The sequence below is a fragment of the Zalophus californianus genome, chromosome 5, assembly GCF_009762305.2.
Source record: "Zalophus californianus isolate mZalCal1 chromosome 5, mZalCal1.pri.v2, whole genome shotgun sequence".
Lineage (NCBI taxonomy): Eukaryota > Metazoa > Chordata > Mammalia > Carnivora > Otariidae > Zalophus > Zalophus californianus.
Window position 1 is genome coordinate 67,914,677 of NC_045599.1, and position 7,856 is coordinate 67,922,532.

A 7,856-nucleotide genomic window follows, 5' to 3' on the forward strand; every position below is an offset into this window, starting at 1 on the left:
CCACATGGGAGTCCTTGCTCCTCCGGGAGCCTGCTTCTCCCTCTCTCTCTGCCTGGCACTCCCCCTGCTGATGCTCTCTCTCTTTCTCTGTTCCTGTCAAATAAATAAGTAAAATCTTTAAAAAAGAAAAAAGAAAATTAGATGGGATAAAATATTGGCATTTGGTTTAACTGGTCTAGTTAATCTATGTACTATAAAAAGTATAAGTCAATCCACTTATAGCCATTTAGTTGACACAACAAATTCTAAAGTTGAGAATGAGAGATTCATCAGTAAGAATTGGGGAAGTACACAATACTTATCTGTTAAACATAGTTGTCAATTAACTGACTAGAGATTTAAGAGTTTGGAGAATTTTCTTCCATGCATGAAGTGAGCTGGTGGTTTGTTTTAAATGCTACTCTTGAAAGAGAATAGCTAGATAGCTCAGTAGTTCCTTTCTAAATCATGAATTACTCTATATGATTTGTAAAGTCTAAAATAATACAACCACTCTTTAAAATCCCAGTGCATTGCTCTTTGGTGTTCAAGCAACAAATGAGACAACCAGAGCTGGTTTATTTTTATTTATTTTCTAAAAGTATCTGGGGAAATCATTGATTTTATTTATAGGGCTGTGCTTACCTACTTTAAAAATTAATCTGAATTCTTACAAATGGATTTCCCCTCTAAACATAAATGTTTCTTATAGTTTGCCCTTAAAAGTGATGTAAAAGATTCTTATAGGTAAAGAAGCAAGTAAGCTAAAAAGAAACCCCAGAAAATTCCTCACAGCATTTTCCTTTCATTGTGGGAACTGAGTTTACCTTACAATTGCCCAGGTAGATGCTTGAATATTTTCCTAAATCAACATAGTTATGAGTTGTCTTACTGAGAATAATAGCACTTTTTATTATCCTTATTTTTTTAAGTCTTTTTATATTTGTGGGAAATTTTAACTTCTGGGTAAAAGGTATTTTCATTGGAATAAAAATGGGACTTTCAGATGTCTGTCATTTTCTAAAATGCTTTGAAGTTTGAATTTTCTATGTATATCAAGAGAGTAAGTCCCTCTGAATAGAATGTACTAATAATAAATTTAGGATTTCAAGAATCAACCTACATTACAGTTACAAAAACTATACCTGTTATTGACATTGCAGTTAGCTTTTGTGCAAATTTCATTTGTGACAACTATTTATTATACTTATCAAATTGCAGGAAAAAGGCTCTGACACTAAAGTTTTTAAAATAGTGACAGGCACTGAATGTAGATGGCATTGGACCAATAGATACTATGATAAGATAGTGCAAAGAGGTCAAAGCAGTTGTAGAAAATAAAAGGAAGTTAAAGTATTCATGGCTATTCAGCAGCTCATTTTTAAAAAGAGTACTACACTTCCTTGGAAAGCCCGAGACAGTGCTGTATTAGACAGAATTCCAATATGGCTCCCAAGATTCCCCCCCCCTCCTGGTGTATAATCCCCCTCTTTGGGGTAAGAACAAGACTTATGAATATGATGAGATCTCACTCTGGTAAGTATGTTACTTTATATGGCAGAAGGGATTTTGCAGATATAGTTAAGGTCCCTAATCATTTCACTTTGATTTAATCAAGGGGGAAGATAATCCTCAGTGAAACTGACCTACGCAGGTGAGCTCTTAAAAGAGGTCAGAGAGATTTTAAGCATTAGAGAGATTCTTCTTCCGGGGCTTGAAGAAATAAGCTTCTATGTGGTGAGAAGATCTGTGGCCAGGGGGTCGGGTAGGGGACAGTTCAGAGCTAAAAGCAGTCCTTAGTGAACAAGCTAGCAAGAAAATAGTGTTGTTGGTCGTCCAACTTCAAGGAAATGAGTTCAGCCATCAACTACTGAGTTTGGAAGTGGACTTTAAAGGTACAGATGTGATTATAGGCCTTGCTAACACCTTGATTTTATCCCAATGACACCCTTAGCACAGGACCCAGCTAGGTAGTGTTTAAACTCCTGAGGAAAAAAACTGTGAGATCATAAATTTGTATTGTTTTAGGCTAGTAAGTTAGTGTTAGTCTTTTATGTAATAGTAGAAAATAAATATATTTAAGAATGAAGCTTTTAAGCTTCACTTAAAAATTTAGAAGAGCTATCAAAATGGCAACAATAAAGACGGAGTAGATAATCTCAGGACAGGATATGAGCCTTCGGGTTTGCCATAGTCCCTTCACTCCCAATGGCCTGACCCTGAGATATGAGTATCAATTGCAATTCATCATTGCACTTGCTCTGTTGTTATTCTTACAGAAAGTTACAAATGTTATTCTTAAACTTTTTTTTCTGTACTCATTTCTCTATCAAAAGTGGAAAATGAAAGATGGAGCTCAGAGGGCTCCTTATTTCTCAAGCCCAATCTGCTTGCTTCGTTTCTGATCTTGTTGACATTTGCTATTGTGACCCCTGGAGATTAAAGAGGTAATTGATTGGAAGCTCCTAGTATAACCTGCACCAGATGCTTAGTAAATGTTAGTTTCCTTCCATCTAGCATTTCTTGTAGTTGTTTTGAAACATTTGGGCCCAGAATAAAGTAGTTACAACATTCCCCGTTATTGTAAGTAGAATGCCACAACAAAATGTTGAAATCAAGCAGGAAAGACCAAGATTACATTTCTAGTAAAGCACAGCATATAAAGTAGGATAACCATGTAGGTGACCCCAATTTTCCCTTTCTATCTCTACTAAAATCAGTGGAATTTCTCCCCAAAGCCAGGAAAGGAAGAAAACCATCCCCTGTTGCAGCGTTCGGTTTCAGTTGGCTATATATCCCTGGCCTCTGGGTGAGGTTAACTGTGCAAAGGAAAGTCACACTTTCAGAACTGTTAGATAATTTTTCTCACTAAACCACATTCAAGACACTAATTCCATTTCTTTACTGGCTGTAGATAGGTGAATTAGCAAGAAACCATTCCTGCATTGTCTTCTAGTCTTCAAATGAAACCTAATTAAAGAAATATATAGTTTTTATTGAGCTGCAAGAAAAAGGGACATGGGGCACAATTAAGTTTGCATCAATAATTAAAGCCATAAAATTATTAATGTAGCAAATATTACACATTAATAAGAAATATATTTTGTCACCAACTGCTGCATAAAATCTCTCTTTCATAATCTATAATCCAAAAGACTAGAGAAGGAATATACAAGAAACATTACGTTTTAGCCATAAGTTTATTGCTGCTGAAAGTAAGATGTTTGCCATATTTCAGTACTACCATTTCAAAGATACAGTTGTTCTGAATTAGTAAAAAAAAAAAGAGAGAGAGAGAGACAGAGAGAGAAGGATATAATTGTGATAATGATGGCTTGTATATAGCATGAAGTTTTACTAGGTGGATGAAAATATATATTAATCTGCCCAATATTTTCCTCTGCCAAATGACTACAAGTTCAATATGCAGAGAGCAGAGGGGCCTCCTATACCTTTGCTCCATATCACTTCTCTCTAGCTGAGCTTAAATCATTCTGCTCCTACCCTCTTTGGAGAGAGATTTGATGTCAAATTCAACTCTCTGATTCATGGATCACCTACTGAGAAAATTCTTTTCTTAGCCATTAGAAGTCCTTTGAAGAGTGTTAAGGGATGAGTGTTTATCCACCCCCCTCCCCATTGATCTGCCCATCCTGTCCGTCTTATATCACAGCCCTATCACCTGCTTCTGCAGTCAGCTGTTTACTTGCATGTATCCCATAGGCTTAATACAACATAAGCACCAGTAACAAATACTTAAGGAATAAATGAATAAGGTAGCAAGAGAATTGTTTTGTCCCAGTCAAGATTAAGATTGCATTTATTTGTTGCATGGACTTATAAGCATCTCAACCAGATTCTATTAATGAATTCAATATTGAGAATGTTAGTAAATACCTACTATGAGCAAGTTGTTGGGAGTGATATAAGGTGCAGGAGGTTAAGTTTTCTGTCTTTTAATCCAAGAGGGGAAAGGTAATATATAAGTAGATTGTATAAACTGCCACAGAGAGGCACTAACAAAATGAAATAGGGGGTTCAAAAGTGGAAAGTGAACAGTTAAAGCATTAGGAAAGCTTCATGGAAAAAGTGACATTTAGAGTATGTGGTAATAAATGGAAAGGATTTTAAAGAGGAAAGATTCTGGGTAGTTTCATGGTTAGATGTGCAAGGAAGGAGAATGAGCAAACAGAGGGAAAGTTTAGCACATGTTTGGGGATAGCATGTGTTCCAACTTGGCTGAAACAAATTTCCAAGAGAGAGCTGGCAAATGAGGCTTCAAGGGGTAGGTTAGAGCTCAGTTGGGGTGGCCTTGGAGTGGTAGCCCTGGGAGGTTAGTGATCAAGCTCTGTGCCTCATCACTACCTATGGAATGTTCCATGTTTTCACAGTTGGTACTATGCCAGTTTAATTTTGTGCCCTTTTTAAGTGAATTGCAGTCCCATCAGCAACTAGTTCTCCTAGGCTGGGTCCTCTGGCTCCAATTTCTTTTGTATCTTCATGGTCCTTTGCTTATAAGAAATAATAAGTACCAATTCAGAATTTTTTTTTTTTATTTGATTGCTGAATAGTTTGGCCAATCTCAACCCCAAGGTATTCAGTAAGTTCTATACCTCATCTTAATTTTCTCAAGAGCATTGTGGAGTAAGAGTGCTTATTTTACATGGATCAAAACAAGGTGCAAAGAGTAAGATAATTGTTCGGTTTCTTCCAGTGAGCCCAGAACCCACAGATGCTGATTCTAAACCCTGGGCTCTTTCCTTTGTACTACCTTGTTGTAGTATCTAAAATATGGACACTTTAACATTTTATAAGATCAACCAGAAGGAAAGAAAAAAAGATGCATTTCTGGGATAAATAAAAGAGAAGCTGAAGAGAAGCCCTCTTCCCACACAAATCCAGATTTTACTTGGATCCAAGTATTCAGTGTGACCCAGTTGATTTTTCTCGTAGATCTTAATTTTGCCTTTATTTTTTATATCATATCTCTTCCTGAATTTCTAGTCAAAAGCATAGTAAAATTCTTTTTTTTCCAACAATATTGGGCCATCATAATAATAGTTCTTATTTGCAAAGTACCTACTATATGGTAGTCATCACTGGATAGCTGCTTTACACACGCATTGTGTTTATTCCTTTTGGAATTCTGCAAGCCCATTTTATAGAGGTGTTTGCTGAACTAACTTTCCAATCTGGTTCTGCCTTCAGATTCTGAGGTCTTCCCTTCTGTCTCCAAAGCTACTGGTTTCTAGCCAGGAACATGCTTACTGGGTCTATTCTGCTTCTTTCTGAACACATGATTCAGATCAAGGCTCTAATCCTATAGCCCTAGGCAACATCTCCACGAGTCTTCCTTTGTTGCCCATCTTCCAAGTCCCATTGTTTGCCTGATTCTAGCCTAATTACAGAGAAGTTACTGAGGGACAGTAGTGTAAAATATGCTTTTTATCTTGTAGGAATATCTTTTATCTTCTACACATACTTCAGTTAAATCAAATACAGAAACAATTAGAAGAGAAGTCAATGGTATGTATATATATATAAGAATTATGAATTCTAGAAGGTTGGTAGAGGGAGAAAGATGAGGGTAGAACTGAGCCTTGAAGATTGGGTAAAATTTGGGTGACTAAGAAGAAGAAATGAGCATTTGGTGGGGATATTAGCACTGTGAGAAAAGGTGCTGGCCTATGAATGTATTTGTTTATTAAAACACTTCTGACTCATCTTTGAATTTTCTCTTGGTTCTTCCTAATGACCTATCAAAAAACTGTTTTTCAGCCATTCCACATGGCTATGGTATGGAAAATTGTGTAGCTCAGAGTAGGACTTAATATAACATAAATGCTGTTTCATGTCAGAAATCAAGCAAAGTGCCGTTAGGCCTAAAGGTACAAGTGATAGTTATGGGTAATCAATGAGAGACTTTTGCCAGACAGTCATTCTCACCCAAAGCACTAACCTCCATCTGGTTTGGACTACTAATTCAATGTGTGGGTGTAGGTGTGAGATATAAAATCCTTTGAAGAGAGTAGAGCAGTTTTTAACCTCAAAAGAATGTGATTTCTGTTGTAAAACTTGAAAAAAAAATGCGGTAACACCACAAACATATATGTCACCTCCAGTCTGAATCTGGCTTGATCACATGACCATGATTTTTTTTTTTTTTTCTGCCCCCAATACAGATATCTTGTGCCAAATCGCCTGGGATAAATCGGCCTTGAAAATGTTGAATTGCTTCGAAGATTTTCACTTCCATCAGGTGGTTTTCTATGAGACAGTGGAGCATCCAGAGATTGTGGTCACTAATTCTAAAAGACCCCCACTTTTCTAAGCTGCTTGTGGATGGCATTTATAAGTCCTTCATACTGACTCACCTCACGTTATTTACTTCAGCATCTAAAGCATGCCACCAGGGTTAGGATTCCAAGTTAGTGTGCATTCACAGTTGAGAACCATTGATTTAGAGTCTTCATATTTAAGAAGGTGGATGTAGTGGGTTTTAGTTATGATATAAATATCATAATGGAGAAAGCTCATCAAGTTGAACCAATATCAACCCTTTTAGGGAGAATGAGAAATGTTCCCAGTGGGGTAGCTATTATATGCTAAAAGCAGAAGGCTTTCAGGAACTTGCCTAAAGACTCTAAAAAAATTAGAACTTGAGGCTTCTGTGTCCAGATCCGGTGTCCTTTCTACTAAGTTATTTAGTATCTATGATTATATATGATTTGCTTAAATATCACAGCCTTGGGAGAGATTTTCTTTGTCTAATCCAAAACAGTCTTTCTCTAGCAAATTACCCTTCTTTATATTATTTTTACATAATAATAATAATACACTATCTGAAATCATAACAAGTAGTTTCCCTGAGAGCGGGGACCTTCGCTGTCTTGATCACTGCCATATCCCCAGCATCTAGGGCGGTGATTTGTATATAGTTGTTTAATGAATGAATGAATCAGTGAGAATTTTGCATTCCTACAAATATGTCGATTCCATCATATGTTCTATGTCTAGATGGAGGTGGAACAGGGACACTTTTAATACGACAGGGGGTTTCTCAGAACAACAGCTGAATTTGAGGCAGAAAGTCAATTTCTACCCTCGATGACATTTTCAAAAGAAGTGTATCTGGTAGCATGGAATCTTTTATCTGACAGGGCTTATGTCAAAATACTAGGATGTCTAGATAAGTGGCCCACATTTTGTAGCGAGGGTGTGCCGTTCAAGATGCCCTGAACTGTACCGGCAATGTAGTCCTTGTTCCAACGTATTTTTTTTTTTTTTTTGCCGCACAAATAAGAGAGTGACTATGGCTTTTGTGAGTATACTCATGTTTAGCAAGAAAATCTGCATGCGAGTGCATATATGCATAGACATCTATAAGCTTGGTGGGGAAGAAATATGGGATGCAGATTCCCAAGTTAGCTAGTATTTGTAATACTTTTGTTAATAGGGTGGAGGATGCCTGTCTGGTATGTTCTCAAATATTTGAAACACAACACAGCCATTGTTTAAGGCTAAAATTCACAATGTGATGGAGACAATATCAGAAAAAAATGTAGGCTATTAATCACAACTTACGCAAAACATGTTAAGTAAATGAACCCAAACACTTGTCATGTACACACTGTTGTGCTAAGGAATGATTTTCCTCATCGTATTCGTTACTGAGGAGAATTATTACCAAAGTGGTTTAGCTTATTCATTCCCATGTTTGGAATTAAGCATTTTTAATACTTATCTACTTCCCATTGTCTGCCTGGGACAAGCGTTGTCTTGTCAGTAAAGTACTTAGCTTGAGACCAGAATTAAGATAGGGTCGTCAGGGTCCTCCTGTGAACTCAGAAAGATAAAGACAGGGAAGCTGGCCCCTG

At 36.9% G+C, this 7,856-nt stretch overlaps 1 long non-coding RNA gene across 2 annotated transcripts in view; it reads left to right on the plus strand.

Annotated features, from left to right (window-relative positions):
* The window catches only part of LOC113928671, a 105,703-nt gene extending 99,426 nt beyond the window's left edge, over positions 1-6,277 (plus strand). The window contains exons 4-5 of one of the 2 annotated variants that reach the window (XR_004820061.1): positions 5,436-5,505; positions 6,162-6,271. This is a non-coding gene — a long non-coding RNA (uncharacterized LOC113928671). Of the gene's footprint in view, positions 1-5,435; positions 5,506-6,161 lie in introns of both variants that reach the window. The other variant, XR_004820060.1, reaches the window with a different exon arrangement.
* Positions 6,278-7,856: the final 1,579 nt, after the last annotated feature.